We start from the raw sequence: 13093 nt of genomic DNA on the forward strand, positions 1-13093 counted from the left end.
GCTTTTGGCTTTGACTAACTAATTTGGGCTTTTAAATAATTAGCTGGGGGATGATGCATCTTATGTAAAGTGACCAATCCAAGAGTATGTGGGAAGATTGTGGTAGTACAAGGTATTAAACTCAGATCTCTCAGATTCCATTTAGTTTTATTGTTAAATTACTCTCCTTTGTCCCAAGACATGATCCTGTCAGCTGACAGAGCTCTCAAAGTTTTAGAGTGTGAATTTTTCCCAATATAATGTAAATACTTTGCCTTTAAAATGATCTCTGACACTTGCTTTCCCACAAGGCCAACAGAGTTCATACCTGTGAACTGTGGACGTTCATCTTTTAGAGGAGTCCTAATTCCTTTTCAGTTATAAATGCTATCAGCAATTTCCAGCTTGAGCAGGGATTAATCTTGTGTAAGGTGTCCCGCATTGAGGCCTAAAAACTGATAAAACGGAGTGATAAAATGGAGGTAAAAGTTTTAAGGACCAATTTGTTCACTTATGTCTAGAAGTATCTGCCAAACTAACTTGGTAAGCCTTACATCTAAGTCTTGTAACGTTACTTTTTCTCACTATCCTCCATTTTGCGAAGCCTGGAGCAAAGTAACTCACCTTCCAGAACCAAAATCCTTGAGGGAGGAATGCACTGGTCTTTAATAGCTCCGGGACCAGACGGTTTTGCAATGACGCTTAGAGAAAGCAGGTGTCACCAAATCCAGGAAGGGGCGCTGCTAAGTGGATGCACTGATCCAGAGCAAGGCGGTGGTGGCCCTGAAAGTAAAAGAGCAAACCTGCCAAAGGTCGTGCCGTTTTACCTGCTGTGCTGATGCTGCAGAAAGAGTTAACGTGATCTTGAAGCAAGGACCTGAAAAGATGCTGACATTGTTTGAAGCTGGGTAAGTAACTTTAACGTGATGATGAGTCATTTTGAATAAATTTTTAGCAACGGGAACATTTTTTGGTTTGTCCCTGGGGAAATAGTGGTTAGTTGGTATTTATGAGACAGAGGGAAACACTACATGCAAAAATATGCTTGATTACTTATAAAAGTATTTGTGCTGAGGGCTCTTTGACCACTTAAGCAAGCTGCCCCAAAGCCCGTGGTAAGAATTGTTTCTTCCCTGTTCTCAGTTACACACTGAAGATACGGGTATGGGCAGACAGTCAAAAGCCCTTGAGTCACTGCAACTTTGTGAATTACTGACATCTCTGCACTGCCTTATTCTGCATGGAAATAAGTTAGTTATATTTCCTAGTTGGCGTGGCCTGAGTGTGTGTAGTGTAAATGACAAGCAATAGGCTGGTGAGCTGTTTGTATTGCGGTTTGCTTTTAACAGTGTTCCTGTACTGAAATAACTCTTCCAAATCAGGTTGTCATGTAATGACTCTGAAGCTGCCTTAAAGCTGGTAAAAAGCAGAGAGAGACAGTTATCTGTTCTGTCAGCTGGGTTGTCACAGTGTCATATGCGGTCTCTGCAGGATGCTGGTAACTTAACTAAAATCATAAACCTCACTGAGTTGTTCCAAACGTGCTAGGATAGCGGGGCAGGCAGGAACATGTTAATGTGCAAAACTGAGGATTCCCTAAAAAACCCGAAGTGCTTTGCTGTCACAAAAATAGCGCCCTATGTCTTTGAAAGGCACCATGAAGGTGTATTTAGGTAGCTGTGACCCCGAGGAAGAGCCCACAGTCAGAAGGTGAGTCCTGCAGGGGCAGTACTTCTACAGTCTCTGTCTCCTGCTAGAGCAGGACACGTGTAAATACAGGCAGTAAGGAGCACTGTTAAGTGTAAACCAAGCTGCTATTTACGTTTTTATTTACACTTTGTAAGTAAAAAGCTGGGTTTGTGTCTGGTTTGATAGGATTTATTCTGGTTTTGTTTTTAAGCTTGTGTTGTGGCTATGAGTCAAAGTGACGCAGACATGGTGAAAGGGTGCTCTATCTGCCCAGAGTCAGCAAACTCAGGAGCTCCTTCCATGGGGACAAAACAGTGCTGCTCTTGCAAGATGCAGGAGACATCGGAATGGCTCCCAGCTTCAGGCAAGCCCACACTACCATCGTGTGTTTCAGAGCAGGAGGTAAGTAGCTGAGTGGATTGGATTGCCTCTGGTGGGCATAGGGCAGCAGCGTCACCGGCTGTCGTGATCCTGTTGCTGCTGCCTTGAACCCTGGCAGCATCCCGAGTGGGAGAGGGCTGAGCATTTCTGCTGTGCCGGAGAGGCTGTGGACGAGGTGGGTGGCTGGCTTTGTGCATCCAGGCTAACAGGTTCACCCAGCTGCTAGCGTTAGTACTGTAGCGATGCAAGGAGAGTCCCGCAGGAATAAACTGTGAGGACAAAAATGCTGACCAAAGACACAGAGCAACCGAGGGAAGGGAAGAACAGCTCTACTGTCTGTCATAGGGCAGGCTTTTATAGGAAGTTAGTATCTCTTTTGAAACAAATATACACACTTGGAAAAAAAAAAAAGTGATTGGTTGTCTTAACTCCGCAGTTACCTGGCAGTCTTTCTGAAGCTAGAAAGCAGACATGTCTACTTAAAGCTTATCTAGGAACTACGACAGGAGAAGTTCTTCAAAACCCATTAAGCAGCTTCTCTTTCTTTTCCCATTATTGAGGGAACTTAGTATTTATTGTTTGTAATGGCATACACTGATCCCAAGGTGCTACCAAGATGGGTGAAATCCCTCCAGACTCCCTGTCATAACACACATTTGCTAGAGAGAGAGCACCTCAGTCTCTGCTAAAAGCAATTGCAGATAAGGATTCTGGCATTTGCTCAGTTTTGCATTAGAGCTGTCTGCTGGCACAACTTTCTTTTCCTGGTTCAAAGTCATCTGCAGAAGTTAATTTTTTAATCAGCTTCCTTTTTTATTCTAATACGGTATATGGAAGATATTTTGGATGGTGGCAAGGTGACCTTCGTTTTTAAAATCTTTTTGTCGTGAATGACTTGCTCCTTTTGCAAAAGGGCTCTTCCCAGCAGAATAAGTAAGAAATATTAGCAAAAGATAGGAAGTATAAATGAGCTGACAAAGATTCCAGTACACTTGAGATTTCCATATTTCTGATTTCAGTTTGCTAGGCAACAGTGTTTCCGAAGTGGCTAGAACATGCAGAAGCACTAGCAGGAAAACAAAGTCCATTTTAGGCCATGTTTCTCCATTGTCAAGGCCATTTTTTCTGCCTGTTTTATGTGGCACAGCTAGCGTGATAAAAAAGGATGCTACTGATGGGTTTTGACACATGCCAAGAGCCAAGGAACTCCATAACATGCACTTTTCTGCCAAGGTTGTTTAAGGTCATTTGGCTCTTTTTCCTTAAAATTTAAAACATGCTTGTTGAACTACAACACGCTACAAGCTCCTGTCACCTGCTGGACAGGTATGTTGTCTGGAGTGAAGCTGCAGTTTAAGAATCAGTACCAGCAAATCCAGGTTAGGTTGGATCTAGCTCAGGTGCCACACGTGCTTGCATTTCCTTTGGGTTGGCCAGAGCACCCCACAGAGCTCTGGCCAGCTTTGTGTTTCAGCTGTGGTAAGAGATCAGATTGGAGCAGGGTGGGTAGGCAATAGCTGGCCTTGCATGGAGCTGGTGTTGGCTGATAAATGGGAAGTTAAGAGGAGGCTCAGAAGAGGTGAGTGTGCCCTTAGTGATAGCTGACAGAGATGTTGAGATAGCTTATGATACCAAATCATCTTATGGGGCAGTATGGCGTGGCACTCCTTGTGCAAGTTATCTTTTCGCTACCACACTGTTGTTGTTCCAAAGGGCAACCAAAATGCCTTGCCACAGCTGCTGGTAACCACATCCATAGCTGCTGGCAGGCTTGTGACTTCTGATGAATTTCTTAAGGAAAAACTGTCAGCATTTGTGCAACTTCTGCTGTTTTCTCCCTTGTTGAAAAAGACGATGTGATAGAGTATAAATAAGTCCTGTTTAGTGGGCCATTAGTGATTTTGTGGAGCTTTGTGTTCCTACTTTCCCATCTCTTTTCCAGGCTTAAAAATGCCTCAGCTTCGTCTGTGCTTTTCAATATCCTTCCTGTCATGCTCTGTATCTTTTCAAGTTCTTCCAGCTCAGTTTTCCATGTGGCAATGCAAATCATTAAGACCATCTGCACCTTTCTAACAGTCCAACGAAGATGTGCAGCATCACAAATACACAGATACAGACCCAGGATTTATTGTCTGGCATATAGCAGGGCTGCACCAAGAAATATTTGGAAGATTCAGGCCAAGCTTCTGGGTTGGGAGGCAATACTAAGCAAGCAGACTTCACCAAAGCCCTGGGTGTTTCTTAAGCAGAGAATTCACAATAAAACATCCACAGGTTCTGATTCACTACAGCGTAAAAAGAGGATAATTGCCTGTGTTCAGTGCTGCTCACGTTTTGTAGTTTGTACTGTGCAGTCAAAAGCACAACATTGGTGTGGTTGAATCAGCACCCTCTGGCCCACAGGAGGGAGAGTACTGAGATGCTAAAAGAGAATTACTGGAATTATCCCAGCTGCTCATCAACAGTACTGCCAAAGGAAAGCCTCCTACAGGAGGATCACCTGCATCATATATCTATATTCACACATATATGTACATATATATGCGTGTAGGGTATATGTAATAAAACAGCTCCTAATGACACATACCTCTGTGCTAGGAGTGCCGTCACGCCTAGTCCTCTCAGTCAGCAGCTTACCACAGTCAGGTTCCCTTTCTCCCTCTTGCTGCATGCTTCAGGCTGATGGCAGACAGCTGCTGTTTTCCACCGTGTTCCCCCATCTATGCCAGCCCCCCCGAGGAGCAATCTAAACTCTCCTAACTTGTTTAGGACAGAGCTCAGTACCAAGAGGTCTGTCCCCACACAAACACAGGCAAGTTGATAGCTCGCATCTGTCAGTCTAAATCGTACACGGAACAGGACAGAAATGAGGGTGAGGATTATGTCTGCTCTTACACAATAGGGGCATTATTCTTTAAGTCAGGTGTGGTCACCCTTTTGGCTGCGTGACCTAGGTGAAAATGCTGAGATCAGTGGTTCTTCATTTTCTTTTCTTCCATAGCCAAGTGCTAGTCCTGCTACAGATATTGAGGACAGCCTCAGCTAACTTCTAAAAGGCAGTGGGAAGCACTATAGTCTTTCAGAAACAAACAGCAGGGGTATGGATGTGAGAACTTCCAATAAGAAAGTCTGCTTTTAAAAGCAAAAACCTAGCAAAAAATCCCTCACCCTATCATTATGGAAAGGGACTAACTAGAACTTCGGCCCAACCAGGTTTAAACTTTAAATATTCCCGATGAGGTACCTCTACCTAGGGGTTTTGTGCCTACTTCAGGACCCCACCAGGAGAAAGTGACAGGTGAGGTTCTTTGTACCATAGCGTATCCTGGTTTTGTTATGAGGTGAATCAATTGCTGATAACAAATGCTGCTTGCTTCCACGTAGGTTTTTCTGTGAGATTTCCCTGTGCTTTCGCTATAGGTACAAAGAGTCTGTTCCTCCTTTGTGTAACTGGATTTCAATGTATGCTGTATCTTGATTCCATAAGCATACTGATTCCCTGCTCATTATACAGATTTTCAAGGAAATGTAGCTAAAGAGATTACTTTGTTATGAGGGCACAAGTCAAAAAACCCTGATACAAATAACGGAATTAACCTGTGCCCTACACAGAAGTCAGAAGATGTCGTCTGCTTGTAGGAAGAACAAATTTCAGCTCTTACTGTGTTTATAAATCTGCTGTTTCCACCACTGTACTTTGCACTTCTGCCTCCTATTGTGAGCGCTGCTGCAGATGCTAGACACTCTCACGTCGTGTTTTCCTTTGCAGCAAGATCTACACAGCTTGCTTGCAGTCAGAACTTCCCTGTGAGTACTGCAGAGCTGACTTGTGCTGGGGCTGAGACAAGTGACAGTGCAGGTATCACCCAGGAGATCAATCAAGTGACATGAAAGCAGCTCCATCACCAGCAGTGTAAGGTACATAGCCTCTTCCTTTGCTGTCCTCACACGCCTGTGGCAGATGTTCAGCTTCACCAGGTTTGCCATTGCTGCCCATCCCTGAACAAACTTTTTTTTTTTTTAAATCTTTTCACTGTGTAGAAATGGTGTGTGTGTGTTAGAGGTGAGGTGCTGCTGCTCAGCAGGTTTCCAGGATCCCATCTCATGCTTAGCAGTGGTTCCCAGCGCCTGCTGAACTTGGAGAGCCCTCTTGCAGCTCTCTTGGTCTTCCATGCCAAAGGCTGCTCATCCCTAAATTAAAGGATCAGTTTCTGTCTGTGGAAGTGTCCTTGTCCTTCCCAGGATGCCCATATCCTCATTCTGCTTCTGCTCCTGCACCACTAAATAGAAAGTAAGTCACCTAATGCTAGAATAGATTGTCTTGGGAGGAGGGGAGGCAGACAAACATGCAAAGTGATCTTACTTTTGGGATGGAGAATGGACTAGAGCAGGTCTGCAAGCCTGATCTAGCCAGCAGGATGTTTCATCCACCCTGCTACCTCATCCTAGAGAGTACTAGCAGCATCTGGGACAGCACGTATCACTTCTCACCTCTGGCAGACTGAACTCTGTGGGTGAGTTCACGCCAGTTTTCCTGCTTTAGGGTGGGCAGGTTGACAGCACATGCAGTCTTGCCATACCCCACTAGAGGGATAACTGGAAGTACACCAGGCAGTATGTTGACTGAAAGGCAACAGAAGCTGGACCATACAAACTTGGGGGAAAAAAAAATAAAATAAAACGCAACAACAACAAAACTATATGACCCAGTATATACCATATCCCGCACCAGCAAAGTGAGAGAAATAAGAGGAATTAAAGAGGAATAAGTGAAAACTCAAGTCTGTGTCCTTTTTTTTTTTTTTCTTTTTCCGGTTGTAAACAGCTGAGGTTACACCCACAACACCCACACAGTCTGAATTTTTATTTTCTGTTGAAAATGAGGAAGCATAGCATGTGGGCACAAGTTAGATCTACTTGTTTGTAACAAGCCGAAGAGATATAGGCAATTCAATACATTGTCTGCATTTCTCTCAGCTCTTGTGCACTTGTAGCTTGTCAGGCAGACAGACAGAACCTTAACTGACTTTGAATCTTGGGCGTGCCCGAGTGTGCAGCCGGGTTTCAAAACACGCAGTGCCAGAAACCTGGCAGTCAAGCTTGTCCACTCTATTGCACTTAGAGTTTGGTTGGCAAACTCTGCTGTTGCTGATTCAGAGCTCACTAAAGAGGTTCTCCTTTTCATGAGCCATGGAAGTGCTCAAGAAAGACCCAGCAAACTGTAGCGTCCTGGCAGCAAGCTTACGTTTTATGACATACTTCCTAGCCCCATCACACAAACTGTCAGTTCCACAGAGACACAAGAAATTATCCCCCCTTAATTCTGAAAGTGTGTCTCAGAGCTGTCTGGGGCATGCTGGAGAGCTGAGGGTGGACTTTCTCATTGCAGACTGGTTTCATACTATCACATCCTTTGCTCACTGCTCACGCCCATACTGTCCACAGGATAGAGCTAATCATTAGTGCCCTGTGTTCTGGCCAGCTTTCATGATCTCAGGAAGGCTCTGTAATGAGCACTGATCTGGCTAAGCACTAAAGCAGGTGGAAGTGGCTGGTATTACTGATGTAAGGGTCAAAGCTACTTGTGATCCCTGCCAAACTTGTGTTCTGGAAGCAGGATTCCCACTCCAGAGCTCTTGAAAGAAGCATTTGAGATCAAAGGTTAAGTTCCCGTCCAAATTAAACAGTAATCCTTGAAAAGCTTTCTGAAAAGTAGCACCACAGTTCAGCTCTGCCTTCATAGTATCAAGTGGCCAATTGAAGGCACCTTGCTGCACTTTTACAGGTCCCATTCTCCAAGGTCAGTAATTATTCCCCTTGCATTACAGATGGAGAGGCTGAATCACACCAAGACAACTTGCTTCAGGCCTGAAAGCAGGAAGAGCTGTGCCTGTGATCATCAGCTGAGTGGTACCCGGTGTTCACCACCAGGTCACGCTCCTTTGCTCTCTGGGGGCTGCCGGTTCAGCTGAAAACCATGGTGCTTCTGGATGACGTTTTCCTCTCCTCCCACTGAATCAGCCCTTTATTTACCCATTGGAATGCAAAGTAACAGGACACCCTGTGAGTTTTATCTCTCTCCCAATCTTTTGTATCGCTGTCCAAGTTGCCAAACCGGATTGAAAGTTTTTCGCTGCAGACATGTGTGGGGTGGTTTCAGGCTTGTCTGGCAGGAATCTGGGTGGGAGGGCACTGTCGGTGAAATTTGAATTTAGGAGTCACACTGAGAACAGAATCCTTGAGACACTGCAGTGAGGAAAACCCTTTGTCACTGACCGAATCCAGCCCTTCACTGGTGTGGCCATGTGGATGGACGGTGCTCCTTGGTGGAGCTAGAATTACTGGGAACTGCCTCCACCAGACGACGTTTCCCCTGCAGGCAGCCTCCTTCGCTCCTTGTGTAAGCAGCTGTGCTTTCCCTTCTTTTTCCTTCATGGCATTTCCAGGGCTGGGAGCAGGGGCTGGAAGTATTCTGCCAGTTCAGACAGTGTTGGCTGCTGATCCCAGAAGCCAATCTGGGTCTCCTTTAGGACTCTTCTAGGGGGTCGAGCTTGCTGTAGTTTAGCTCTTGCAACTTGTGTACACTTACAACAAAGGCAGACTTGGTTCTACGAGTTTTGGTTATACCTAAAGTAAGTAATCTCCTTTCTGAGGGTGTGTTAAACCTTGACTTTCTGCTCTCACGCTGCTGTTGTGGCCATACTGATACAAAGAGAAAAGGTTAGGTGGAAAAGATGACAGCTTTTATTGAATGAACTGATATAAGTGGGCAGAAATGGAGGCTTTGTTTGTTGCTGACTACTACCATTCCAAGTGAGTAAGTTGCTTGATCTTTCTGCTTCAATTACATCTTTCTTAATAGTGGAGACACTGACTTGCTGGGTTCAGTCAGACTGGAGAGACGCATGGAAGTGTCTACTACTGCAAAAGCACGTGGCCGACTGCTTATTGAGAATTGCTGCTTGATGTTTTGGGTCTTTATAGTGGTCAGAAGGAGGGGGCCATCATCTACTATGGTGACTTAGCCAGTACTACAACAATTCCACTAAATAAATTGTTGCTTCAGCAACAAAGAAATGGGAATCCTATCATTTAGGGCTCTGAACTGCCTGCCTCCCAGCTATATAATATTTTATATTTAGCACATGTATTGTTTTCTTGTTTTCCTAGCAGTGATTACGTCCCCTTGTTCAAAGACCCATGTGGGCTAATGAATTAGTTTGTAAAATGTCAGTGGCTTGAATAACAGGAAACACTGAGCCTTCACAGCTCCGTGTGAAACCAGGAGTTGTGGATCTTTGCAAGACACCTTGGGCCTCAAAGAGTGAGTATGCGTCTAGCCCTCATTAGCCACATCCCAGAGCACAGTGTTTGCTTGGCACCTGCCTGGAGGAGATGAATTGATATGCAGGAGAGGAAGAGAAATTTACAGAAACAAAGAGCAGTGGTTCAGCTTGCAATAGCTACTTTGTACCTGAAATATGCTGTTTCACTGGGGTGTTAAATCAGACCAGGGCACTTGCAGTTGGCCAGGGAGGGAGTGGCTGTAAAACTGGAGCGCTGGGCTGGGCTGGGCAGCAGCGAGGGAGCTGAGAGCAGCCCTGACATCAGCCAGCCAGGTAGTTTCAGCAGGCTGACTAACAAAGCCACCTTTTGAAGGGGAATACCTTAAATCCGGAGACACTTCCTGCTGTGCTGTGCTCAGCAAGCGGAGGGGATTCTGCTAGCTGATGAGGGGGCTGGGAAGCAGTGGCAGAAATATTTCTGTAAGAGCACAGAAGTTGTTTTTTTCACCTAAAGAGAAAACAGCAGGACCATAGAGCTGATGTGATCTCTTTTTTCCCCACGGAGACACCTACAAACGGGACAGGAAACTTGCACTCTGCTGGAGACATTTCAAAGCAAGGGCAAACAAAGGTAACCCAGCAAAAATCTCCCTGAGGCACTGGTAATCAGCAGACAACTTCTGTTAGGCCAAAAACAGTTCTGGGACTTCAGTCGTGGAAAAAATCAGTTTCAGGGCTGAAATTGGTGTAAAGGATGGCCAGTTCAGACTCTGTATGTTGGTATAGACTATCACGTGCAACACAGAGGAGGGAAAATTTTCCAGGAAAGATGGTATTGGTTCAGCAGTCTTTAGTCCTGACTTACTGTTGAATGTAGGAAGCCTAGAAATCAGTGTGTGGTGGTCACCTTTCTGAGAAGAAAAAATGATGGAGTAAGGGTCAGGAATGCAAATTCTGGTGTTGAAAGCCCTCTCTCACATCTACATTAGAGCATTCCCAAATCCCGGGTGTTTGCCTTTTGCTGCCTGGGAGCACCCTTTCATACCAGACCATCCAGTCCCCAGGAGACTGCGGGTCAGCGGACAGGCACGATTTCGGCACACGTGCCGTTCCTGCTGCCGTGCTTGGCGTCTTGCATCTGGTCTGCTCTGGTCAGAGGCGGCTCCTTCCTCAGGTGCCACAGCCTGGCAGAGAGCAGCCTTCAGGAAACATTTGGCTTTGGCAGCCCTCGAGCGTACCCAATGTGAGTGTTTGCAAAGGGTGGGCTCGACCCTGGGGGGGAAAACCGTGTGGGGTGGCGGTGAGGGTTGTCTCTGAGGGGAGGTTTCGAGGCAGGACCGCCGCTGTCACCCCGGCAGGGGCTGTGCAGAGCGAGCCCTGCTGCCGTGAGGGGATCCTTCGTGAAGGGAGCCGGCGGCTGCCCCCCTCAGCCGGGCACCGGGCGGCCCCTTCCTGCTGCCGGCACCTGCCGGGCGGTGCCGAGAGGAGGAGCCGGGGCCGGGGCTGGGGCTGGGGTTGAGACCGGGGCCGGGGCCGGGCCCGGCAGCGCGGGGAGCGCCGCGCCATGGCGGCCTGAGGCGGCCCCGCTCGCCATGGAGCCCGGCGGCAGCATGAAGTACAGCGCCCGGCCCCAGGTGGGTGCCGTGGGGGGTGAGGGGAGCCCCGGGGAACCGGGAGCCGGGCAGCGGGGCTGTGGCGGTGCTGGAGCCCGGCAGCCTCAAGGGGAAACGGGGTCTGGGGTCTGGGGGCGGCTCGGGGCACGGGGGTGGGCATCGGAGCATCCCTCGCCAGGGATGGGGGCACAGCCCCGAGCCCTACAGAGCTCAAGGAGCGCTCAGACACCGCGCTCAGACACACGGTGAGGTTTTTGGGGGTCCCTTGGGGACGCAGGAGTTGGGCTCCGCTCCCCGAGGGTCCCTTTGAACGCGGGTGTTTTATGGTTCTGTGACCGCGCCGCTCCACCTCGGGTATTTTTATAAAATACGCTGTGGTGCGATGCGGGGAGGCGAGCAGTGTGCCGGGAGTGAAGCCGGGTTGTTTAGCAACAGCCCCAACTAAACCAGTTCGAGTCACCAGCACGCCTTGCGTTAACCCAGGGCTTTGGGGCTTTGCTAATTAACCCGTGTATTATCTCCGGGCGTTGAAAGGGAGCGACTTTTCACCGCAGTCTTTGCTTCGTGAGATCTGCCTGGCTGAGGGTCGGGCCGGGACAGCACGCCACATCACGCCGTTCTGGGGTTGTGTGTCCAGTGCTTGTTCAGTGCCACAAAGTCATCTGAAAACCAGGCTTTTAAATTAAACTGCGACCGTAGTGCTTTCCAGCTCACCTGCAGGCTGCTTGGTGCAGGTCCCCGAGTTCAGGGTTTAGCGGTTGTTATCTGACGGCAGCGAAGCAGCAGGTTGTGTTAGCACCGATGAGAAAGCTGGCCTAGAGCAAGAAAAACAGTTTTCCTTGCCTCCAGCCCCGTGGTCTGTGTGCATCGGGGCTGTGGTGACTGCCAGGAGCACAAGGAGTCGCTCACGCTGCCACCGCTCTGCCTCAAGCCCTTGTCCCCTGACAAGGGGACACCGCGTCCCCTCCCCTGCTCTGAGTACAACAGGAGCTGATCTGCTCTGAGAGGTCTCCCCCAGCAAGACGAGGGCTTTTGAACACCCCTGGTGGCCCTGCTGTTGGGCTCGGTGGGCCTACGAATATTATGGCAGAACAAACGTGTTTTGCAGTGGCCGTGCTTCCTCCTGCGGCTCTCGGGGCAGCGCGAGGGGAAGCTGCCGCTCGCCCTTGGAAAGGTGCAGAGCTTTCCCCCCGGTGGGTGAGCTGCTGCTCGGGCCAGTTTTGCTGCTCTTCTTGCCAAAGGCAAACAGGGATAAGGAAGGCACGACGAGAAAGAGGCTGGGGCTGATCGAGAGTACGCGAGACCTTTGCTCTGTAAACAAAAGATCGCTCTGTAAAACTGTTGAGGGAAGAGGGAGAGAGTTATTGAGGGCCTGGCTGGGGAACGTATCAGACCAAAGGTTCTCGCCTTGCCCAGAGGAGAATACACCGTTACCATCCAAAGGCCACTAGGGCCAGCCTTACACACAGGTGTGCTGCGGTATCTGGGCAATATGCTGGGGCAGAGGAGAGAGCAGCTCCCAACAGCTAGCAGGGACGGACCTGCCAGGAGAAGGCTTTGCCTGGAGGACGTTCTGGTGTTTCCCCTGCTGCTGACCCCAAGCATTCAAATGTCTTGGCCCAGAGCCACCTCAAAACTGTCAGTAAGGAGTGTGGGTGAAATGTAATGATGAGCTTAGGATGTTTCATCGAGGTCTGGAGTGCAGCTGCTTTTATGAGCCTCCTTGAGAGTATTGTTGTTGTTCAGACAGTGCTCTCCGCACCATGGAAGATTTAAGAGTGTTTTAAATAAGCTATTTACATCTGGGGCGTGCTTCTCTTCTGGTCTTTGGAAATAAGCATCTTACAGGGAAGAATTTCAAGGCTCAGAGCTACATGGATCAGGCCTGTAAGGCAGCTTTCATTCCCCAGGAATTACAAAGTCTTACAGCAGTGATTTTTTTTTCATGTAACAGAAACACAAATAAATGTGGTCACTTCTATGAGCTGCTGCGTTGCATGACACAGCTGCGTTGATAAGCCCGGTGCGGGGCAGCAAGCCAAGCCCGTGCTGTCCTGCGCAAACATTAACTTAGTTTCTTCTGTAATTAACCTAAAGGAATTGAGTTTCTCGCATGACTCAGGATGGTCACAAGACAATTGAACG

Source organism: Aythya fuligula, chromosome 22 (assembly GCF_009819795.1).
Source record: "Aythya fuligula isolate bAytFul2 chromosome 22, bAytFul2.pri, whole genome shotgun sequence".
In the NCBI taxonomy this organism is placed as follows: domain Eukaryota; kingdom Metazoa; phylum Chordata; class Aves; order Anseriformes; family Anatidae; genus Aythya; species Aythya fuligula.